The sequence below is a fragment of the Ornithorhynchus anatinus genome, chromosome 1 (assembly GCF_004115215.2).
Source record: "Ornithorhynchus anatinus isolate Pmale09 chromosome 1, mOrnAna1.pri.v4, whole genome shotgun sequence".
NCBI classification, from domain to species: domain Eukaryota; kingdom Metazoa; phylum Chordata; class Mammalia; order Monotremata; family Ornithorhynchidae; genus Ornithorhynchus; species Ornithorhynchus anatinus.
In genome coordinates this window covers 8,453,639-8,472,264 of record NC_041728.1, presented here as the reverse complement: position 1 = coordinate 8,472,264, position 18,626 = coordinate 8,453,639, and positions in this window count along the sequence as shown.

Genomic DNA, 18,626 nt, shown 5'->3' with positions numbered 1-18,626 from the left:
AAAGAATAAGCGGAGGACAAATAGCCAGAGAATGTAGGTGTGTTAGGATCATTTAAGAGCCCCCCCCCCCAAAAAATGGCACCCGAATGACCTGGAATGACTTCTCTGCACCATTTGTCTGATTAAGTGACCTGCCCTCAGCTCTGCAATCTGCTCCCATCAACCAGCACAAACAGGTGCTTAAATGGGAGTCAAAGGATGTGGGTTCTAGTCCCGACTCCCCCCAACTTCCACTACTATCTGGTGCGTGACCTGGGGCAAGTCACTTAACTTCTCTGTGCCTCAGTTTCCTCATTTGAAAAATGGGGTTCAGTACCAGTTCTCCCTCCTACTTAGACTGTGAGCCCCACGTAGGACCTGATTATTTTGATCCTACCCCAGCATTTAGCAAAGTGTCGGGCAGATAGTAAGCATTAACAAACCCCATCATTCTCTGCCACTTAGCTGTGTGACTGCAAGTCACTTAACTTCTCTGGGCCTCAGTTCCCTCATCTGTAGAATGGGGATTCATCCAATGGCATTTACTGAGCGCTTACTACGTGCAGAGCACTGTACTGAGCGCTTGGAACGGACGATTCGGCATTAAGACCGTGAGCCTCATGTGGGACAACCTGATTACCCTGGATCTGCCCCAGCGCTTAGAACAGTGCTCTGCACATAGTAAGCGCTTAACAAATACCAACATTATCATCACTACTAAGTATATAAATTAACAGAGTCGTATGCAACTCTGGGCAATTGTCTACCACTAGATTACAATTCCTATGGATGGATTCGAATTTTACTGATGGACGAGCAAGGTTGAGTGCAAAAGAAAACAAAAAAATAGGGCAACCGGTCGTTTCCAGCTGTGTGTTTTCAGAAGACTTCCTCTTTGAACTGTAATAATAATAATAATAATGATGTTGGTATCTGTTAAGCGCTTACTACGCACCGAGCACTGTTCTAAGCGCTGGGGTAGATACAGGGGAATCAGGTCGTCCCACGAGAGGCTCACAGTTAATCCCCATTTCACAGATGAGGTAACTGAGGCACGGAGAAGTGAAGCGACTTGCCCACAGTCACACAGCTGACAGGTGACGTAGCCGGGAGTCGAACCCATGACCTCTGATGCCAAAGCCCAGGCTCTTTCCATCGAACTGTGTACTTCTTGAAGAGAGAAATATCTTGGATTATTCACGCAGTCACTCAATCGTATTTACTGAGCGCTTACCGTGTGCAGAGCACTGTACTAAGGGCTTAGTGATCTCCTGCGTCGCAGCGAGGTGGAGCTTTAGCAAAGAGGGGGATCGGTTTTCCATCAGTGGCGTTTACTGAGCACTTCCTGACCGTAATAATAATAACGTTGGTGTTTGTTAAGCGCTTACTATGTGCCGAGCACGGTTCTAAGCGCTGGGGGGAGATACAGGGGAATCAGGTCGTCCCACGTGAGGCTCACCGTTAAATCCCCGTTTTACAGATGAGGTAACTGAGGCACAGAGAGGTGAAGTGACTTGGGAGAGTACAATATCACAGAGTCGGAAGACACGTTGCCTGCCCACGATGAGGTCAGAGTCTATATCGGTATTGGCGGGCTCAGAAGCTACAAGGACACGGCCGTTTCCCCAGAATGATAGCTTGGAAAAAGGACTTTTTAGGGCTTGTAAGGGTTCCCACCCCTCTCAGGGTGACCGACACCTGGAGAGTTTCCGCTACTCCGCCAGTCTCGGCCACGGGAGGGAGAGTCAAGCAGAGGCCTGTCCGTTCCAGAGTAAGAGCTCGGTAAATACGACTGAATGAATGAATGAATTCCTAGCTGGGGCGGTGGCTGGCGAGTGGAAGTCAAAATAATAATAATCATGATAAAGTTGGTATTTGTTAAGCGCTTACTATGTGCCAAGCACTGTTCTAAGCGCTGGGGTAGATACGGGGTGATCAGGTTGGCCCACGTGGGGCTCACGGTCTTCAGCCCCATTTTCCAGACGAGGTCACCGAGGCACCGGGAAGCCAAGTGACTCGCCCAGAGTCACACAGCTGACGGGTGGCGGAGCTGGGATTAGAACCCATGACCCCTGACTCCTAAGCCCATGCTCTTTCCACTGAGCCACGCCGCTTCTCGCCGCGGCGGCACGGGAGAGAGTCGAGGGCCGAGACTCGGGTTTACTGTGCGGAAGGCGGCGGCGGAAAACCGCTTCCGGATTTTTACCGAGGAGAAAACTCCCCGGATCCACTACCAGGACGATCGCGGGTGAAGAGCGGGGCGTTCTGGGAGAGACGCGCCCGCGGTGTCGCTATAGGTCGGAAACGACTCGAAGGCAAAAGACAAGACAAGAAAGGCTCCCGACCATAACCACACGGAAGTGTTGCATGAGACAACATCAGTCTTTGCTCAAGATGCCTATTCTTAGTCCCTCCCAAGTGTAGAATGGGGACGGGAAAGCAGCATGGACCAGTGAAAAGAGCATAAATCTGAGAGTCAGAGGATCCGGGTTCGAACTCTGGCCCTGCTACTTGCCTGCTGTGTGGGTCCTTGGGCAACTCACCTGGTCTTTCTGTGTCTCGGTTTCCTCGTCCGCAAAGTGGGAAACGAACACCCTCCCCCTTTGACTCTGAGGGACGGACTGTGACCCACCTCATTAGCTTGCATCTACCCCCAAAAGCGGTACAGAATAAACGCTTAACAAATATCACAGTTATTACTGTGATGATCCTCATGTGTTGTATTTATCAGGGGTTTTTTGCATGCCAGGCACTGCACTAAAGACCGAGGAAGGAACGGAAACAGTCCCTGCCCTGGCCCACAAAGAGCTCTCGATCTAGGTAGGAAAAAGAGCGGGTGCTGAATCCCCATCTGACAGTGGAGGAAACTGAGGCACAGAGAAGTGAAGTAAATTGCCCGAGTTGACCCAGCAGCCAAGTGGCAGGGCTGAGATTAGAACTCATGTCTTCTGACTCCCGGGCCTGTGCCCTTATCACTACTATTAATAGTAACAAAAATGGTATCTGCTGAGCACTTACTCTGTGCCGGGAACCGTCCGAAGCGCTGCGGTAGCTACCACGGGCTTAATCCCCATTTTACAGATGAGGTATCTGAGCCCAGAAAATTCAAGTGACTCGGCCAAGGTCACACAGCAGACAAGGGGCTGAGCCGGGATTAGAGCCCAGGTCCTCTGACCCCCGGCCCGCGTTCTCTCCTCCAGGTGATGCTCGTTGCTTAGAGTCCCGTTCGTTCTAGCTACTTCGCTGTCTCATTCTGTCTGTGAAACAGGCGATTCTTACCTGGATAGATGTTATAAAGTAATCCAGGCAATACGGAGGACCACCTCTCAGAGCAAGTCATGCTGACGAGGCCCTCATAATCAGCCCGATCGCTTAATTACCAAGTTCCCGTCTACAGCTCCGCCGAGACGTGCCAATTAAAAGGATTCTATTTGATTCCCAACAGAATATTGGTACGAATTACCTGACACGCTGACTGCCTTGAAAATGTGTTTTATCACCTGTGTGTTTCCATCCCTGTGTCACCAACAAAATGTTATGGTCTCCACGCTGTGTCTCTGAGCCGTCTTCTTGCTTCCGGCTCGGTCTGGATCCCCCTCCCCGAGAGAATTTCTGGATTTCTCGGGAACCAGACGCTCCCAGAAGAAGACCGGCAAAGGGCGGAGCATTTCTTGGTCGGCGTAGCCAGAGTAACGGCCAAGCGGTATGGCCTAGTGGGCAGAGCGCGGGCCTAATAATAATAATGTTAATAATAATGTTGGTATTTGTTGAGCGCTTCCTATGCGCAGAGCACCGTTCTACGCTCTGGGGTAGATACAGGGCGGTCGGGTCGTCCCACGTGAGGCTCGCAGTGAATCCCCATTTTCCAGATGAGGGAACTGAGGCCCAGAGCAGTGAAGTGACTCGCCCACAGTCACGCGGCTGACGGGGGGCAGGGCCGGGAGTCGAACCCGTGACCTCTGACTCCGAAGCCCCGGCTCTTTCCACTGAGCCACGAGAAGGACCTGGGTTCTAATTCCGCTCCATCATTTGTCTGCCGTGTGACTTGGGGCGGTCATTTCACTTGTCTGTGCCTCAGTCGCAAAGTGGGGATGAAGACTGTGAGCCCCATGTGGGGCAAGGACCGTGTCCATCCTGATTAGCTTGTATCCAACCCAGTGCTCGGTACAGAGTTTGGCACGTAGTAAGTGCTTTACAAATACCATGAAAAAATCAGTCACATTTACAAAAGACCTACTCTGTGCGGAGCACTGCTCTAAGCATTTCTTCTGCCTCTCCCCCTACCGGAGACTGTGAACCCCAGGTGCAACAGAACCGTCTATCGATCAGTCAGGCAAGCGTATTTACTGCACGCCTACTGTGTGATTCCCGTTATCTATGCTATCCCGCTAGCGCAGTTGAAATTTTCTGCCGGTAGTTGCGGTCCTCGGCATAATAATAAACGATAATAATGACGATGGTATTCGTTAAGCTCTCACTATGTGCCGAGCGCCGTTCTAAGCGCCGGGGTGGATGCCCGGTAATCAGGTTGTCCCCTGGAGGGGCTCACGGTGGTAATCCCCATTTTACTGATGAGGAAACTGAGGCAAAGAGAGGTTGAGCGGCTTGCCCGAGGTCACACAGCAGACGAGGGGCAGAGCCGGGATTCGAACCCATGTCCGCCGACTCCCAAGACCGGGCCCTTTCCACTGAGCCACGCATGTGGCATAGACCGTGAGCTCGTTGTGGGCAGGGAATGTTTGTTCTTGCCCTCTCCCGAGCGCTTAGTACAATGCTTTGCACACAGTAAGTGCCCAATAAATATGAATGTTAATGATAATAATAAGGAGGAGGTGGAAAACCGGTAGTCCAAACACGTTCCTGAGCGCTCAGGAGAGTCAGAGAGAGTCAGAAGATGCGGACCCTGACCCGGAGGAGTGAGAGGATCTCATGGGGTCTTCTGGGGAACTTTAGTGCACCTTCTCCACCGTGAGAAGCGGCGCGGCTCAGTGGAAAGAGCACGGGCTCTGGAGTCAGGGGTCGTGGGTTCGAATCCCGGCTCTGCCACTCGTCAGCCGCGTGACCGTGGGCGAGTCACTTCACTTCTCTGGGCCTCGGTTACCTCATCTGGAAAATGGGGATGGAGACCGGGAGCCCCACGTGGGGCACCCCGATTCCCCCGTGTCTACCCCAGCGCTTAGAACAGTGCTCGGCACATAGTTAAGCGCTTAACAAACACCGACATTATCCTCCACAGCAGCCCGAGGAACTCCTGCGCCGTCTTTCCTTTGTTCGCGTTCAGCCCTGGAAGCAGCCAGTGTTATATGTAGAAGCAGCGTGGTCTAGTGGAAAGGGCAGGGGCTCGGGAGTCAGAGGACCTGGGTTCTAATCCCGGCTCCGCCACTTGTCTGCTGTGTGACCTTGGGCAAGTCGCTTAACTTCTCTGGGCCTCAGTGACCTCCTCTGGAAAAACGGGGATTGAGAAGTGTGAGCCCCGCGCGGGACAATCTGACTACCCCGCATCTCCCCCAGCGTTTAGAACAGCGCTCTGCACATAGTGAGCGCTTAACAAATACCATAATTATTATTAGAGGGGTTTTTTTATGGTGTTTTTTTTAAGCGCTTACTATGAGCCAAGTACTGTTCAAAGCACTGGGGTAGATAAGAGTTAATCAGGTTGGACGAAGAGCATGGGCTTGGGAGCCAGAGGTCATGGGTTCGAATCCCAGCTCCGCCACTTGTCAGCTGTGTGGCTGTGGGCAAGTCACTTCGCTTCTCTGTGCCTCTCAATTACCTCATCTGTAAAATGGGGCTGAAGATTGTGAGCCTCACGTGGGACGACCTGATTACCTTGTATACCCCCGCGCTTAGAACAGCGCTCCGCACACAGTAAGCGCTTAACAAATACCAACATCATTATTATTAGTAGTATATCACGTCCCACGTGGGGTCCACGATCTGAATCCCCATTTTCCTGATGAGGTAACTGAGGCCCCGGGAAGTGAAGTGACTTTCCCAAGGCGAGACGGCAGACAAGCGGCAGAGCCGGAATTCGATCCCATGACCTCCGGCTCCCGAGACCGGGCTCTTTCCACTGAGCCACGGTGGCTTCTCTGGCCGGCATAATGTGAACAGGGTTAAAGACCATCCTTGGCCCACTCGCACTCTGTGTGTCTTTTCAAGTAATTAACAATCGCCGAGCCAATCGCACCGTTTACGCGGAGGAGCAGACGGCTCCGGGTTCGCTCTCCACATCCCGTCGAGATGATCTCTCGGCAGCTGACGCTCATTCCCCGCAGCAGAAATATAAGCACGGCGTGGATATTTATAGACGATGAAAAGGAATAAAGGGTGCTCGGAGTAAATTTCTCTTCGAGGAATCAAGTGCCGGTGGAGGATGACACTTGACCTACAGGCGTGATGTATCTCAACATTTCCGAATAAGCATATTTACCTCTGAAGAAATCCAAAGGCAGTGAGGTTTTAACTTTTAAGTGATGTTTGAATAATCTTTGCAAAAAGATCCCAAGGACGGGATAGACCGTCTTCCTTAAATCACCCCATCTCACCCTTTCCTCACAAAATGCATCTAATAGCGGGTAGATAAGGATGTAAACGTAGGTGGGTAATAATAATAATGTCGTCCGTTAAGTACTTACCGTATGCCGGGCTCTGTGCTACACGGCAGGGTAGAAACGAGCTAATCAGGTTCGGACAGAGTCCCCGTCCGGTGTCTTGATCTGGATCTTAATCCCCATTTTGCAAGGGGATGTAACCGAGGCACTGAGAAGTTAAGTATCCCGACTCTGCCCCTTGTCAGCCGTGTGACCGTGGGCACGTCACTTCGCTGCTCCGTGCCTCGGTTCCCTCGTCCGTAAAATGGGGCCGAAGACCGCGAGCCTCACGTGGGACAACCTCGTTCCCCTGTGTCTCCCCCGGCGCTTAGAACGGTGCTCTGCACGTAGGAAGCGCCGAACGAACACCGACGTTATTATTATTAAGTGACTTGCCCAGGGTCACGCAGCAGGCAGGTGGCACGGCCAAGACGAGAAGCCAGTTTCTTCTGCTCCTCCCTTCAGTTTCACTGAGCTGACTAGTCGTTCGTCAACACGGTCAACTTCTAGTATCGTCAGTCGATCGGTGGGATTAATTGAGCGCTTACTGGGTGCAGAGCACTGTACTAAACACTTGGGAGAGTACAATATAACGCGGTTGGTAGGGTACAATCCCTGCCACCAGAAACCTAGAGTGGATTGTGTGAGGTCAGAGCTGTCCTTGGCAGACTATTGCAGAGCAGATTAGGATTTAGATTCTCGATGTTTTTCCTATTTGCCGTCTACAAACGAGGACCATAAGGTCAGAACTCCACTAGGGTCAAGGTGTCTTTATTTATTCATTGTTTTCGATTGTATTTTTCAAGCACTCATTATACACCAGGCGCTACGCTCATTTCTGGAATAGATACAAGGCTAATGAGACTGAACCCGGTCCCGGTCCCATCTGAGGCTCCCAGTCTTAATCCTAGTTTTAATAATGTTGGTATCTGTTAAGCGCTTACTGGGTGCCGAGCACCGTTCTAAGCGCTGCGGGGAGATGCAGGGTAATCGGGTTGTCCCACGTGAGGCTCACGGTCTGCATCCCCATTTTACAGATGAGTTAACTGGGGCCCAGAGAAAAGAAGTCACTTGCCGAAGGTCACCCAGCAGACAAGCGGTGGAGCCGGGATTAGAACCCAGGACCTCTGACTCTAACCAGTGGGCCACGTCGCGTTGGGAGACGCTTCACTTCTCTGTGCCTCAGTTACCTCATCTGTAAAATGGGGACTTGGACATGGGACGGGGATTGCGTCCAACCCCACTTGCTCCTATCCCCCCCCAGCGCTTAGTACAGTGCCTGCAACACAGTAAGCGTTCAATGGCTTGATGGAGAGAGCACGAGCCTGGCGAATCAGAGGACGTGGGCTCTAATCCCGGCTCCGCCACTCGTCTGCTGCGTGTCCTTGGGCGAGTCACTTTACTTCTCTGTGCCTCGGTTACCTCATCCGTTAAAGGGGGATTAAAAGCGTGAGCCCTACCTGAGACAACCCGATTACCCTGTATCTACCCCAGCCCTTAGAACGGTGCTTAGCACACAGTAAGCCCTTAACAGATACCATCGTTATTATTATTTACCAACACCGTAGCTATCGACGGCGGGTCTGTCTCCGTGGAAGGGATGCAGCGGATCTTGCGATGACGAGCCATCGATGTGGCTCTGGATTTTCCAACCCGCTCCCTTCCCCTCTACAGAACTTCTGAAGACAGATTCATCCGTTCATCCGACCGTACGTAGTGAGCGCTCGCTGCGTGCGGAGCACTGGACCAAGAGCTGGGAAGGTACAGTTCGGCAACAGATGGAGGCGATCCCTACCCGGCAACGGGCCCGCAGTGCCACCTGGATCGCCCATCAGACTTTCCCCTTCCAATGTCTGCATTCCAAAGAGGCATTTTAAAAATCCGTGCACAACCCTGGCAGTACGTTCAGGGATGGGGCCAAGCTGGCTTCCTCTCTGCCGGCCGTCAGGCCTCGGTGTGATTGCCAGGCTCCATCGCCCAACGATTAACTACGTCGAAGTGGAAGAAAAGAAAAAAGCCGACGGATCCCCTTCCCTCTGAAAAGAAAGAGCTTCTGTGGCCCGACCGCAGTGGACACGTTGGCAATCAGATCGGTTGTTCGCGAAAGAATTTCACGGCTAGAGGCGTTTTTAGTAGACGGGCTAGACCCGGCTGCAACTGCAGTGGCGAAGCCGAACGAAAATGTAATTAGCTATATCGTGCGAGAGGGCGCAGATGGGGACGTTCCAAAAGACGGGTACAAGAAAGCAGGCGAAGTTGCTTTGGATGTGATTTTCAAAGAGGGAAGGCTGATTTTTTCTCGGGGCTTGGCAGAATGGGAACGGAGGCTCGACTTCCTTCTGTCAGCCTCGGGAGCCAAAATGTTTATCCAACGTGTGTGGGAAGTGGGTCCTCAAACTGAGAGATTTTCAGGAAGGTAAGAAAATGAGGAAAAGCGACAGTGGCGGGAGGCAGGGCCCTGCTTCAGCGGGGAAGGAAGAGTGTTCGTTCAATCTCTCCGTCGCATTTATTGAGCGCTCACCGTGGGCAGGGCACTGTACCAAGCACCGGGAAAGTACAGTTCAGTTCTCCGTCGCGGATGGAGAGGCAGCAGGGCCTAATGGATAGAACACAGGCCCGGGAGTCAGAAGGTGGTGGATACTGATCCTGGCTCTGCCGCTTCTCCGCAGGGTGACCCGGGGCAAGTCAATTAACTTCTCCGTGCCTCAGTTCCTTCATTTGTAAAATCGGGATTAGGGACCGTGAGCCCTATAATAATAATAATAATAATGATAATGTTGGTATTGGTTAAGCGCTTACTATGTGCAGAGCACTGTTCTAAGCGCTGGGGGAGATACAGGTCGTCCCACGTGAGGCTCACAGTTAATCCCCATTTTATATATGAGGGAACTGAGGCACCGAGAAGTTGAGTGACTTGCCCGCAGTCACACAACTGACAAGTGGCAGAGGTGGGATTCGAACTCATGCCCTCTGACTCCCCAGCCCAGGCTCTTTCCACTAAGCCACGCTGGGATAGGGGCTGTGTCCAGCCCGATTATCTTGTATCTACCCCGGTACATAGAACCGTGTCTGGCACCTAGTAAGCACTTAACAAATATAATAATAATGATAATAATGATGAAGCAGCGTGGCACAGTGGATAGAGCACGGATCTGGGAGTGAGAAGGTCATAGGTTCTAATCCCAGCTCTGCCATTTGTCTGCTGGGTGACCTCGTGCAAGTCACTTTGCTTCTCTGTTCCTCAGTTATCTCATCTGTAAAGTAGGGAATGAGACCGTGAACCCCACGTGGGACACAGACTGTGTCAACCTAATTTGCTTGTACACACCCCAGCGCTTAGAACAGTGCCCGGCACATAGTGAGTGCTTAGCCAAAACCCTAATTATTCTTCTAGACCGCGAACCCCCTGTGGGAAGGGACTGTCTCTGTTTGTTGCCGAATCGTACTTTCCAAGCACTGAGTAGAGAGCTCTGTATGGGACTCAGAGTTTAAATAGGAGGGAGTGGGATTCATCCCCATTTAAGAGAGGAGGAAACTGAGGCAGGGAAAGGATTCGCCTAGCAGGCAGGTGGCAGAGCCGGGCTTAGAACCCAGGTCCTCTGAATCCCAGGCGTGTGATCCCTCCACTGGACCACCTCTGGCAGGAGAACCCTGCCCAAGATCCTGTCGACGCCGGAGAGGAACGAGTCATCCCGATAATTGTCGCGGTTGGTTCTCGCCACCTTAGAGATGGTGATCGGTCGGCACCGTTGGGCCTAGAGCGGAGCAGTGTGGCCTAGTGGATGGAGCGCGGGCCTGAGTTCTAATCCAATCTCTGCTACACGACTGCTGGGTGACCTGGGGGCAAGTCGCTCAACTTCTCTGTGCCTCAGTTCTCTCATCTGAAAAATGGAGATTACATTTGGCGGCCCCCTGTGGAATGTGGACTCTGTTCCACCTGATCACTCTGCACCTATCCCGGTGTTCGGTACGGTGCCTGGCACATAATGAGCGCCGAACGAATGCCATACACGGATCGGAAGCCCTTAATAAATACTATAATCATTACCATTAATAAGAACTATACTCTCTGCTCTCCTCCCAGGTTGGGACCCCGAAAACAAATCATTCTGTTTCTGTCAACAGCTTCATTTTCGGACTGGTGACAGTGCAGAACTAACGGAGAAGCAGCGGTAGAAACCAGATTTGGGGACGGGTCGGTGTGTGGCTTCAGGCGGTAACACTTTTGAAATTAGCACATTATTCATCTGTGCTTTATTAGGAACCATTAGGAGAGGAAACCGTCACGCTTATCATCAGACATGTTAAGCAGGGCATCGGAAACAAGTGTTACCGGGCTGTTAATAAATTCCTCGTGTCAACTGTCACATGCTCTGTCCCGGAAATCATGTAATTCGAGCAAGGTTGTTTTTTCTCCTGCCTTGGCTTCACCGTGACCGTTTTCTTCTATGTCTCTCCAGTAGAACTACTCGTTCTGGTGGCGCCTACACTCATTTGGATGATGAAATGATTTGATACTGTCAATCAATCGTATTTATTGAGTGCTTACTGCGTGCAGAGCGCTGTGCTAAGTGCTCGGGAGCGTGCAGTACGATAATAACGGTAATGATAATGTTGGTATTTGGTAAGCGCTGACTATGTGCAGAGCACTGTTCTAAGCACGGGGGCAGATGCAGGCTCATCAGGTTGTCCCACGTGAGGCTCACAGTCTTCATCCCCATTTTACAGATGAGGAAACCGAGGCCCAGAGAAGCGAAGTGACTTGCCCACAGTCACACAGCTGACAGGTGACGGGGCCGGGATTCGAACCCATCACCCCGGGCTCTTTCCACTGAGTCACCCTGCTTCTCTAAGGTAGAGAGAACCCACCACGGCAATTATCGGGATGACTCGCTCCCCTCCGATGCCGACGGGATCTTAGCCGCACAACACAAAAGAGGGTGGGGAGGACTAATTCTCCGGAGAAGACGCCGATGCCGGGAAAAGTCCAGGGAAGACGTGGAAGAGGCAGAGCGGCGGCTAGATGGACAGGGACCCTAACGACGACAACGGAAGAACCGTTAGAAAGGTTGCGGATTATGGCAGAGGACAGGACGTTCCGGAGAGAGCATAATCCGCGGCGTCGCTACGAATCAGAGAAGATTCGACGGCGCTTAGTAATAAATAATAACAGGGTGTTACGGAAACAGAACGGCAAGGGGCGGAGGGGCGGGGACTGCGACTGAGGGAGACCGGGGAGTCGGGTGGTTAAAGATGATGACGATGATAGTATTTGTTAAGCACTTACCGTGTGCCAAGCACTGTTCTGAGCTCTGGGGTAGATAAGAGGTAATTCAGGTTGTCCCAAGTGGGGCTCACAGTCTTAATCGCCATTCTACAGATGAGGGAACAGAGGCACGGAGAAGTCAAGCGAGTTGCCCGAAGTTGCACAGCTAAGTAAAATGAACAAACAAATGGTGGTATCCGTTAAGCGCTTGCTAGGTGCAGAGCCCCGTTCCAAGCCCTGGGGGATACAAGGTAATCAGGTTGTCCTACGTGGGGCTCACAGTTTTAATCCCCATTTTACAGAGGAGGGAACCGAGGCTCGGAGAAGCGAAGTGACTTGCCCAAAGTCACGCCGCTGGCAAGTGGCGGAGCCGGGATTCGAACCCATGAACTCTGACTCCCAGGCCCGCGCTCCTTCCACTGTACCATGCTGCTTCTCTAAGTGGCAGAGTAGGGATTAGAACTCCCGGCCTCTGACTCCCAAGCCTGTGCTCTTTCCACACTGAGCCACGTCGCTCCTCTAAATAACGGGGAGCCCTCGGGGGAGCAGGTGATAGCGGGAAGCCTCGATGACCCAAATTGAAACGGAATGTCACGAAAGCAACGGGCTCATCCAGGAGACGGCTGGCAAGGACGAGGGGGTTTCCCCTGTTGCCGTTCCTCCGTCACTCGTCTGCCACCGGAGACGACGAGGAGGCGGAGAATGATGGGGCGGAGGAATCCCAACGGGTTTTCCTACGTTCTTCCTTTCTGCCGCCCCCGGTGGAATCGCACGCGAAAGCATGACCGTCCCATGGACTTCAAGACATCTGGTCCCCTAGCTGAACCGTCAGGAAAGGTAATCGCCAAGGACGTGATCTAGATGTTCCATTTTCTCGCCTGCAAAATGATGATGATGATAATTATGGCATCGGTTAAGCGCTTACTATGGTCACTGTGCCTCGTTCCCCCCCCCCGCCCCGTCCCGTCCCGCCGACCGCCCACGTCCTACCACTGATCGGGAACGCCCTCCCTCCTCACCTCGGCCAAACTAACTCTCTTTCCCTCTTCAAAGCCCTCCCGAGAGCTCACCTCCTCCCGGAGGGAGGCCTTCCCAGACTCGGCCCTCCCTTTCCCTCTGCCCCTCCTCCCCTCCCCATCTCCCCCCATTCCCTCCCCTGCTCTACCCCCCTCCTCTCCCCACAACACTTGCGTATACTATTTACATACAATAATAATAATGTTGGTATTTGTTAAGCGCTTACTATGTGCAGAGCACCGTTCTAAGCGCTGGGGTAGACACGGGGGAATCGGGCTGCCCCACGTGGGGCTCCCAGTCTTCGTCCCCGTTTTACAGATGAGGCGACTGAGGCACCGAGAAGCGACGCGACCTGCCCAGAGTCACACAGCTGACAAGTGGCCGAGCCGGGATCCGAACCCACGACCTCTGACTCCAGAGCCCGTGCTCTTTCCACTGAGCCGCGCTGCTTCTCTCTATATAGTATGATAGTATTATACTATTCATTCATTCATTCAATAGTATTTATTGAGCGCTTACTACGTGCAGAGCGCTGTCCTAAGCGCTTGGGACGAACGAGTCGGCAACAGATAGAGACGGTCCCCGCCGTTGGACGGGCTTACGGTCTGATCGGGGGAGACGGGCGGGCGAGACTATTCTAAGCACTGATCGTTAAGTAGGTAAGTAATGAATTAAATAAGTAAGTATTGATATTAATACTTAGAATAGTAGTAGTATTTATACAGTGTACATTTATACTATTTTATTAATGATGTGCATCTATCTATGATTCTACTTATTTTGTTGGTATCGATGCCTGGCCACTCGTTTTGTTTTGCCGTCTGTCTCCCCCTTTTAGACATTGTTGGGCAGGGACTGTCTCTATCCGTCGCCGAATCGTCCATTCCAAACGCTCAGTACAGTGCTCTGCACATAGTAAGCGCTCGATAGATACGACCGAATGAACGGATGCGCCCGACACTGTGACGATGACGACGGCGGTACTCGTTAAGCACTCACTACGTGCCGGGCACTGTTCTAAGCACTGGGGTAGATCCGAGTTAGCCAGGTTGGACCCGGTCTCTGACCCACATGAGGCTCACATTCTAAGTAGAGGGGAGAAGGACTGAACCCCCATTTTACAGAGGAGGTAACTGAGGCATAGAGAAGTTAAGTGACTCGCTTAAGCGGACGAGTCAAGGAGCCGGGAATAGAACCCAAGTCCCCCTGACTCCCAGGCCCAGGCTTGATCCACTGGACCCCACGGCTTCCCCCACTGGGTACTGAGCTCCGCCACCTGTCGGCTGTGTGACTTCGGGCAGGTCACTCAACGTCTCGGTGCCTCAGTTACCTCTTCCGTAAAATGGGGATTCAGACCGTGAGCCTCACGTGGGACGACCTGGCTGCCCCGTATCTACCACCGGCGCTTAGAACGGTGCTCGGCACACAGTAAGCGCTTAACAGATATCAGTATCATCGTTATTACTCGGTGCCCATAATGCGCTTTTGTCGCTGTGTGGGACGGCCTCTGCTTCAGCCCCTTCCGGCGTGTGACTTTCCGACTCTTTCCATCTGCCCTCTTGGCGGCAATGTCGCTGACCCTTCTGACTTCCCATAATCTCGGGATGAAGTGAAAGGAAACGGGTTTCCCGGAATAGCGTCTTCTGTGCCTACCCAAAAAAGGAGGTTTTACCCCTTCTGGGTAGTTCACAAATGCAAGTGCTGTTCTTCCTATGCTCTCTCCCGTGACCGCTTTCCATCACTTACCCAGACAGTCTTTGCTGGAAAGGCATGGAGGAGTCAGGGAGAGGATTAAGGGGAAGCTGGGTCACTCTGGGTACACAGGCAAGACTGTCTTTGGGCAGGATAAATAAGGAAAATTGATGGGAAATAATTCTCTCGTTGTTAATCTTAAAGTGACCAGGCATCTTACACTGGGTGGGACAGAACTGGAATTCACCGCCTGATCATTTTTCGTTCAGGATCGTTCAGGATGCGTCCCGCCACTCCTCAAAAACCTGCAGGGCTTGCCCGTCCACCTCTGCATCCAACAGAAACTCCCCACCGTTGGCTTTAAAGCGGTCCATCCCCTTGTCCCCTCCCACCTCACCTCACTACTCTCCTACTAGGAGCCAGCCCACGCGCTTCGCTCCTCTAATGCCAACCTTCTCGCTGTGCCTCGATCTCGCCCATCTCTCCGCTGACCCCTCGACCACCTAGCCCCCGATCAGACCGTGAGCCCGTCAGAGGGCAGGGACCGTCTCTATCTGTTACCGATTTCTACATTCCAAGCGCTTAGTACAGTGCTCCGCACAGCGTAAGCGCTCAAGAGATACTAGCGGATGAATGAATGAATGCCCTCCCTCCTCAAATCCGACATTTACTCTCCCGCACTTCAAAACCTCGTTATCTCCTCCAAGATGCCTTCCCTGACTTAGCCTCCTCTATCCTCTTCTCCCGCTCCCTTCTGCGTCACCCTGTCCTGCTCCCTTTGTTCTTTCCCCCTCCCGGCCTCGCAGCACTTCGGTCGGTATCTATCGTTTATTTATTTATATTAACGTCAGTCTCCCCGCCTCTAGACCGTAAGCTCACCGTAGGCAGGAAATGTGTCTGTTAAATGTTATACTGTACTCTCCCAAGTGCTCAGTACAGCGCTCTGCACACATTAAGGACTCAATAAATATTAACAAATGAGCAATCATCATAATTATCATATGTCCCCCTTAGACTGTGAGTCCCACGTGGGACCCGATTAGCTCGTATCTGCCCCGAGCGCTTAGTACGGTGCTTGACAAATAGTAGGCGCTTAGCAAATACCACGATTATTATAATGCAAAAGTACTTTGGAAATAAAAGTGTAACACAACTTCCAGATCCAGTGGATCTCCAACAGTCAAAATATTCCTGAAACCGTCCCTCGCCCGTGAGATCGGGTGTTCCAGCCTTGGGAGAAAAGGACAACTGAAGAGACAAAAATGTACGTGGGAGAAGCCGCGTCATTTATTGACACGGGCACAAAATGTTCAGCTGGATTGGACGAACGGACGAATGAGGTCGAAACCACAGGCCCACTCCGAGTTCGCTTATTTCCCCGAAAATCCAGCTGACCAGCAAAGTGATGATTTTTTTCAAAATCGACGTGCCTACACAGCAGCGAGAACTACTGTTTATCCAAGAAAGCGCTTGTTTTGAAAAACGAGAGCGGATAAATGTAGTTTGAGGGGTTGAATAATGCGCCATCAAAAGGCTCGTACTTCTTCTTGTAAGTTCTCGTCTGAGAGCGGTCAGAGGTCCTTTCCGTCAGGTTTAATGATTGGCAAAACAAATCCACCCCACACCTGTGCGAGCGGGACAAAGTACGCGGGTCTCGGATCGGCAAAACGTTTATCGATCTCCAGCGTGAAAAACGACCGACTGAACCGAATCGGCTTTCGTACGATGTCGGAATGAGGGTCAGGGTGGGAAAATTCTCTCCAAGCTTTGACTGGGGTAACGTAGCTTTAAGCGGACTGAAAATTAGCGGGAGCGGTGAAATATTACATTCCAGAGGCGGCTGGTCTTATTGGCATGGGTTGTTTAGCTGGGAAAATAAACTCTGGCCCACACCCCCTGGGACCTGAAAGAAATCAAGCAATGGGACTAATGAAAATCAGTCTCCCGGAGTCCTGGTTTTTGCCATAAAGGGATCTACTCCTCTTGATGGAACACCGGTCTTGGGCCTCGTTCAAAGACTGCAGGCGGGAAAGACCACGTGTACTGACCGATGATTTCCACCTTGCGCTTGGAGTGCATCCTTTATTCAGCTCTCCCTCAACCCCGCGGAACTTACATGTTCAGAATTTATTTATTTATATTACTGTCTTTATCCCCCTCTAGTAATAATAATACTGAGGGCATCTGTTAAGCTCTTTATATGTGCCAAGCACTGGTCTAAGTGCTGGACCAGATACAGGGTAATAATAATGTTGGTATTTGTTAAGCGCTTACTATGGGCAGAGCACTGTTCTAAGCGCTGGGGTAGAAACAGGGGAAGCGGGTTGTCCCACCTGGGGCTCACGGTCTTCATCCCCATTTTACAGATGAGGTCACTGAGGCCCAGAGAAGTGAAGTGACTCGCCCACGGTCACACAGCTGACAAGTGGCAGAGCTGGGATGCAAACTCATGACCTCTGACTCCAAAGCCCGTGCTCTTTCCACTGAGCCACGAGGTAGTCAGGTTGGGTACAGGCCCTGTCCCACATAGGGCTCACAGTCTTCATCCCCATTTTACAGATGAGGTAACTGAGGCCCAGAGAAGTGAAGAGACTTACCCACAGGTCACCTAACAGACATGTGGGTTCTACGCACTAAGCCAAGCTGTTCCTCATCAACCGGAGGCTCACTGTGAGTAGGGAACGTGTCTATCAACACCGTTATGCAGTAATAATAATGATGATGGTATTTGTTAAGCGCTTACTATATGCCAAGCTCTGCTCTAAGCGCTGGGGGAGATACAGGGTCATCAGGTTGGCCCACATGGGCTTCTCAGTCTTAATCCCCATTCTACAGATGAGGTAACTGAGGCACAGAGAATAATAAGGTTGGCATTTGTTAAGCGCTTACTATGTGCAGAGCACCGTCCTTAGCTCTGGGGGAGATACGGGGTCATCAGGTTGGCCCACGTGAGGCTCACAGTCTTCATCCCCATTTTACAGACGAGGTCACTGAGGCACAGAGAAGTTAACTGACTTACCCAAAGTCATACAGCAGGCAAGTGGCAGAGACAGGATTAGAACTCATGACCTCTGACTCCCAAGCCCGTGCTTTTTCCACTAAGCCACACGGCTTCCCATACAATAATGATATTTATTAAGCACTTGCTATCTGCCAAGCTCTGTTCTAAGCGCTGGGGTAGATACAAGGTAATTAGGTTGTCCCACCTGGGGCTCACAGTCTTAATCCCCATTTCCCAGATGAGGTAAGTGAGGCACAGAGAAATTAAGTGACCTGCCCAAAGTCATGCAGTTGATAATTGGCAGAGCAGGGATTAGAACCCACGACCTCTGACTCCTAAATCTGTGCTCTTTCCGCTAAGCCTTGCTGTTTCTCACTAAGCCACACTCTCTCAAAAAAAGGAAAATTATATAACGGTGCCAAGCACTGTTCTAAGCATAGATACCGGGTAATCAGATCGTCCCACAAGGGGCTCACTCTCTTTATCTCCATTTCGCCGATGAAGTAACTGAGGCACAGAAAAGTGAAGCGACTTGCCCTAGATCACACAGAAGACGAGTGGCGGAGCTGGGATTAGAACCCGCGTCCTCTGACCCCCAAACCCGTGCTCTTCCCGCCATTCACGCTGAGGTGCAGTGAGCTTACAATCTCAATCCCCATTTTACAGAGGAGGTAACTGAGGCCAAGAGAAGCGAAATGACTTGGCCAAGGACACACAGCAGACAAGTGGAGGAGAAGGGATTAGAACCCAGGTCCCGAGAGCTTCGTACGGGGCTCTTCACACAGTAAGTGCTCAAAAGGTATCCCTGACTGATTTCGTTTTCCTGAGGTGAGTGGGCGTCGAGGCTCCGCTCCGACACTGTCCCCCCAACCTACAGAGACCCGTTACCTACCGAAATAACCGGCTTTCAGGAGGACATTTGTCTCTGGTAAATTTCCAAGAGGTAAGACCCCCCCCCCCCCCAGATCAGAAAATGTATCCCTAGATATTTCACTGACCTGTATGAGAAGCGGCGTGGCTTAGTGGAAAGAGCGCGGGCCTGGGAGTCAGAGGACCTGGGTTCCAATCCCTTCTCCTC